At 41.7% G+C, this 6,138-nt stretch overlaps 1 pseudogene; it reads left to right on the forward strand.

The window, feature by feature from the left end:
• Nucleotides 1-1,635: 1,635 nt before the first annotated feature.
• LOC128568503 (60S ribosomal protein L31-like) lies at nucleotides 1,636-2,008 on the forward strand (annotated as a pseudogene).
• The last annotated feature ends 4,130 nt before the right edge of the window (nucleotides 2,009-6,138 follow it).

Below are 6,138 nucleotides of genomic sequence, written 5' to 3' on the forward strand. Positions count from 1 at the left end.
AAGGGTGATCATAGCTCACATGATGTTGTCCGAGGTCCCAGGACGGGTCCTATGAACACTGGCCCAGCTCTTTCCAGTTCTGAAACCACATACTGGCTTTACTTATGGCTCTAAGATGGCCTCTATGCCCTGTATAGAAACCTAATCTGTGCAAACTTTATGATACTGGAGCTGAATCTTGTGTACATCTTCCTTTGCCAGTAGGCATAATGTTAAGTGTTGCCAATGGAGAGATACTGCAAGAAGAAAGGGTCTCTCAGTGTTGGCACTGAAGAGATACTGCAAGAAGAAAGGGTCTCTCTCACTGCTGCTGGCATACTTTTCTTCCTTCTTGCTCCTACAGCAAGCACTCAGCTAGCATGCAGGACAACCAGCAGAGCTAAACTCCAGCAGGTTTCAGATGCCCCCAGATGACTTCCCACCAAGTTCAGCAACATCCTGCCTGGGTACCTTTCTATGAGTACTGCAAATATTCCAGCCAGATTCCCATAGAGTTACCCTGCACCCCCAGTTGTGTGGCTTCCCAGTCAACTTCTCAGAGAATTCAACAGGAGCCCTTCTCCACAGGAAGCTTGGCGGTGAGTTTCTTCAGCACCCCAGCACACTGTTACCTGCTTTCAAACCTTGACCCACAGCACCTCATCAAACTGTGGGGATGGGCTATATGAATATCAGTCTTAGGTTGGAGAAAGGGGAATCTTCCAAATGTGTTCCTTCTTTGGATTCCCTCCCTCATCCCCAAGGATATGGCTGTTCCATATATCTGGTATTGCTGTTTTTTGTTGTTTTTTTTTAAGTTCTCTCAAATCTTTCAGTAATCAATCACCTGCTACTCCAATCTCCTATAACTAGTTAATAATTCTTTGTGTTACAGATTGGTTTTTATAAGAACTCTGCCATCTCATTACTTTTGTTTCAGAAAGCAGTAGACTAGTTTAGTCCAGGATGAATCAATAATTCCCATATCATCTTCAGCTACTCCAAATGGTCATCACATTCTCCTGTTGTAAGGCCATAGGAATGTGGCCATTGAAAGAAACAATGGTCTTTGGGAGAAAAAAAAAAAAAAACAGGGATTCTTTGTATTGATGAAAACACTGAGTGTTTACAATATTACACAGATCCAGAACAAAAGAAAAAGAGGTAGTATGTTAGAACACTTTGGTTACAAGTTCTAGAGACTCATCTTATGCTAAATTAAGCATAAGAAAAGAATTCATAGGGAGGATATTTGGCTTTGTCACAGAATCAAAGAACTACATCATGCAGCTTCAAGGATCTTAGAGATTAGAAATGGACACACGATACCACCAAGCCCTCTCTCTTTTCTCTCTTCTATTTCTCTCTCTCTCTCATTTTTGCTAATCTCTGGCTTCAAATTCTCCCATAGTAAACAGGATTTTGCCCCATAGCAGGAGAAAAACAAATGGATGCCAGAAATTGTTATCACATTCTCATAGCTCGAAACCAATGAGAGGAAAAAATCCCATTTCTTTGTGGGCTGCAGTTAAAAAAAATCCTGAAGAAAGATTCATGGCCCCACTCAGGGCCCATGCTCAGCCTGAACAAATCACTGAGTCCAGAAAGACTAGATACTAAAACAATCTCAGCTGCTTTCCAGCTTGGGCCCAGCAGATGGCTCCTGCAAAGAAGGGTGGTAAGAAGGGCCAGTCTGCCTTCAACCAGGTGGTGACTCGAGAATACACCATCAACATTCACAAGTGCATCCATGGAGTGGGCTGCAAGAAGAGTGCCCATCAGGTACTCAAAGAGATCCAGAGATTTGCCACGAAAGAGATGGGGACTCCAGATGTGCACATTGATACCAGGCTCAACAAAGCTGTCTGGGCCAAAGGCATAAGGAATATCCCATACTGTATCCATGTGCGGTTGTCCAGAATGTAATGAAGATGAGGATTCACCAAACAAGCTCTATACCTTGGTTACCTATGTACTTGTTACCACTTTCAAAAATCTACAGTCAACATGGATGAAAACTAACTGGTGATTGTCAGACACATCAAATAAAGTTATAAAATACACACACACACACACACAAAAAACATTCTCAGCCTATGTCATGTGCCCATCCCAGGACCAGGATGCTCTCAGTATTATTGTGACATGGTACATTACAAGGATGAAGCTTGTTGCTTAGCTATCCTAAGCACTCTTCCAAAGGAAGTGACTATGAAACCTAAATACTACATAACCACTAACATGTTTTGTTTTGTTTTTTTGTAGAGACAGAGTCTCACTTTATCACCCTCGGTAGAGTGCCGTGGCATCACACAGCTCACAGCAACCTCCAACTCCTGGGCTTAAGCGATTCTCTTGCCTCAGCCTCCCGAGTAGCTGGGACTACAGGCGCCCGCCACAACGCCCGGCTATTTTTTGGTTTGCAGTTCAGCCAGGGCCGGGTTTGAACCCGCCACCCTCTGTAAATGGGGCCGGCGCCTTACCGACTGAGCCACAGGCGCCGCCCTACCATGTTAAATTAGTTACTGAGGTGGCCAGAAAGTAAGGAATCTGTGGAAGCCAAAAATAAAGTATTGGTAAAGGAAATCTCAACCGCCATTCATCTACATAAGAATATGCCTGGGCCTGGACACTTCCATTCCAGAGACAGAGCCCACACAGCCTATGCCAGGCATATTTCTCTGTCTGGGGGTATCTTTTCCTCTTTTAAGCTCAATGTACGCTCCTTTGTTCTAGTTAAGCATGTGTGTCAGTGGCCCTCCATCAACCCTCCAGTGTTTTCAGAGTCCTTGGTGTTGGGGGTTAGGGGACCTTCTGCTATAGCACTGGCTTGCAGTGGTTGCTAGGATGGGAACTAATGCACACTGTTGGAGCTGATCTTGCTCTGTACCTTCTCCATGTGGGTAAAAGTGTTGTTCCATCCAGTGCTTAACTGTGTTGTGCTTTCTTTGGTGACCCCAATACCAAGTTGCAGTGAGCAGAAGTGTTTGGACCTCTATTCCTGGAGGCTGGCATTAGGATAACCTTTGCTGTCCTCCATGTAGTTGGTGTCCTCCCCTGTCATTGGTAGCTGGTGCACGGTGTCCTACTTTACACAAAGTGAAAAGTTGGAATCCAAGAGAGTGTTTAGCTGGAAGAATCTGTCCAACTCTGCTGATCTAGAGCTAAACACACAGATGTAGGGAAATAAGGGCTACAAGTACCCAAGCTAGAAATACCAGAGCTATTATCAAACCTGGCCCAAAAAGGCAAGGGGAGGGGAAGGAGAGTCACAGATTAGGCCTTGAGAGAAGCGCGGATCTTAGTTGAGGGAAACAGTGCTTGTAGGGAAGAGACCAGGAGAATAATTATCTTAATCTCATACTTTTTCTCTTATCCCCAGGGAAGGGTTGGACAAGTCCTACTGGAAGCCAGAGGGCATAGGAACCCTGTTTAATTAACCATACTATAGATCAACATCCTAAGACATAGTACAAAATGGATCTGCAAGAGAAAACAGAAGACATTGGGGGTGGGGGGTGTATATGCAGATATACATCTATGGGTACATATAATACATAGATGCACAAGCCTAAATGATGCATAATATTCTGTAAAGAGGATACAGAGTTAGTTAAACGCATTTCCCCTCAGTCTCATTGCCCATAGAAAGTTATTCAATAGGTAATTTAAGTATTCTGTGGACTTGTGTACCAATCTGGGCAGATAAACTCTTAGCTCTGAACCCTGAAATAATTCTAATAGTGCCATGCATTTAAACACCTCTAAAAATATGGCATCCTGCACTACAGCTGACAGCTCTCAGGATAAATATCCAATACAGGCCAGTGGATATTTGTCCAAGCCTCCTATCCTAATGCAATAGGTTGCTTAATGTCTTCGAGGTAGAGGAATTTCTCAAAAGTCTGGGAAGATCAAGGACTTTAGCCTTTAGTTTTCCATTTCTTCCAGACAGAGGAAAGGCAAATCCTGAACTCTTTTCTCTTATTACAAATGTCCTACAGTCTTCACAAAATATTCAGAGACTTGAGATTCATAAGGATGTAGGGCTACATGTGCCCTTTCGGAACTCCAGCAGAAATTTCCTGACTGTTCCAAAATGTAGAAAAAGAAGGAAGACTACCCAACACGTTCTATGAAGCAAACATCACCCTGATCCCCAAACCAGGAAAAGACCCAACAAGAAAAGAAAATTATAGACCAATATCACTAATGAATATACATGCAAAAATATTCAACAAGATCCTAACAAACAGAATCCAGCAACACATCAAACAAATTATACATCATGACCAGGTTGGTTTTATCCCAGGGTCTCAAGGCTGGTTCAATATACGTAAATCTATAAATGTAATCCAGCACATAAACAAATTAAAAAACAAAGACCATATGATTCTCTCAATTGATGCAGAAAAAGCTTTTGATAATATCCAGCATCCCTTCATGATCAGAACACTCAAGAAAATTGGTCTAGAAGGGACTTTTCTTAAACTGATAGAGGCTATCTACAGCAAACCCACAGCCAATATCATATTGAATGGAGTTAAATTGGAATCATTTCCACTCAGATCAGGAACCAGACAAGGCTGCCCATTGTCTCCATTGCTTTTCAACATTGTAATGGAAGTTTTAGCCACTGCAATTAGGGAAGAGAAGGCGATCAAGGGTATCCATATAGGGTCAGAAGAGATCAAACTCTCGCTCTTCGCAGATGATATGATTGTGTATCTGGAAAACACTAGGGACTCTACTACAAAACTCCTAGAAGTGATCAAGGAATACAGCAGCGTCTCAGGTTACAAAATCAACATTCATAAATCGGTAGCCTTTATATACACCAACAACAGTCAAATTGAAAAAGCAGTTAAGGACTCTATCCCATTCACAGTAGTGCCAAAGAAGATGAAATATTTGGGAATTTACCTAACAAAAGACGTGAAAGATCTCTATAAAGAGAACTATGAAACTCTAAGAAAAGAAATAGCTGAAAATGTTAACAAATGGAAAAACATACCATGCTCATGGCTGGGAAGAATCAACATTATCAAAATGTCCATACTACCCAAAGCAATATATAATTTCAACTCACTCCCTATTAAAGCTCCACTGTCATATTTTAAAGATCTTGAAAAAACATTACTTCGTTTTATATGGAATCAGAAAAAACCTCAAATAGCCAAGACATTACTCAGAAATAAAAACAAAACAGGAGGAATCACACTACCAGACCTCAGACTTTACTACAAATCGATAGTGATCAAAACAGCATGGTATTGGCACAAAAACAGAGAAGTAGATATCTGGAACAGAATAGAGAACCAAGAGATGAATCCAGCTACTTACCGCTATTTGATTTTTGACAAGCCAATTAAAAACATTCAGTGGGGAAAAGATTCCCTATTTAACAAATGGTGCTGGGTGAACTGGCTGGCAACCTGCAGAAGACTGAAATTGGACCCACACCTTTCACCATTAACTAAGATAGACTCTCATTGGATTAAAGATTTAAACTTAAGACATGAAACTATAAAAATACTAGAGGAGAATGCAGGGAAAACCCTTGAAGAAATTGGTCTGGGTGAGTATTTCATGAGGAGAACCCCCCGGGCAATTGAAGCAGCTTCAAAAATACACTACTGGGACTTGATCAAACTAAAAAGCTTCTGCACAGCTAACAACACAGTAAGCAGAGCAAGCAGACAGCCCTCAGAATGGGAGAAGATATTTGCAGGGTATATCTCTGACAAAGGTTTAATAACCAGAATCCACAGAGAACTCAAACGCATCAGCAAGAAAAAAACAAGGGATCCCATCGCAGGCTGGGCAAGGGATTTGAAGAGAAACTTCTCTGAAGAAGACAGGAGTACGGCCTTCAGACATATGAAAAAATGCTCATCATCTTTAATCATCAGAGAAATGCAAATCAAAACTACTTTGAGATATCATCTAACTCCAATGAGACTAGCCTATATCACAAAATCTCAAGACCAGAGATGTTGGCGTGGATGCGGAGAAAAGGGAACACTTCTGCACTGCTGGTGGGAATGCAAATTAATACATTCCTTTTGGAAAGATGTATGGAGAACACTCAGAGATCTAAAAATAGATCTGCCATTCAATCCTGTAATTCCTCTGCTGGGCATATACCCAGAAGACCAA

The sequence above is a fragment of the Nycticebus coucang genome, chromosome 17 (genome assembly GCF_027406575.1).
Source record: "Nycticebus coucang isolate mNycCou1 chromosome 17, mNycCou1.pri, whole genome shotgun sequence".
Classification (NCBI taxonomy): Eukaryota; Metazoa; Chordata; class Mammalia; order Primates; family Lorisidae; genus Nycticebus; species Nycticebus coucang.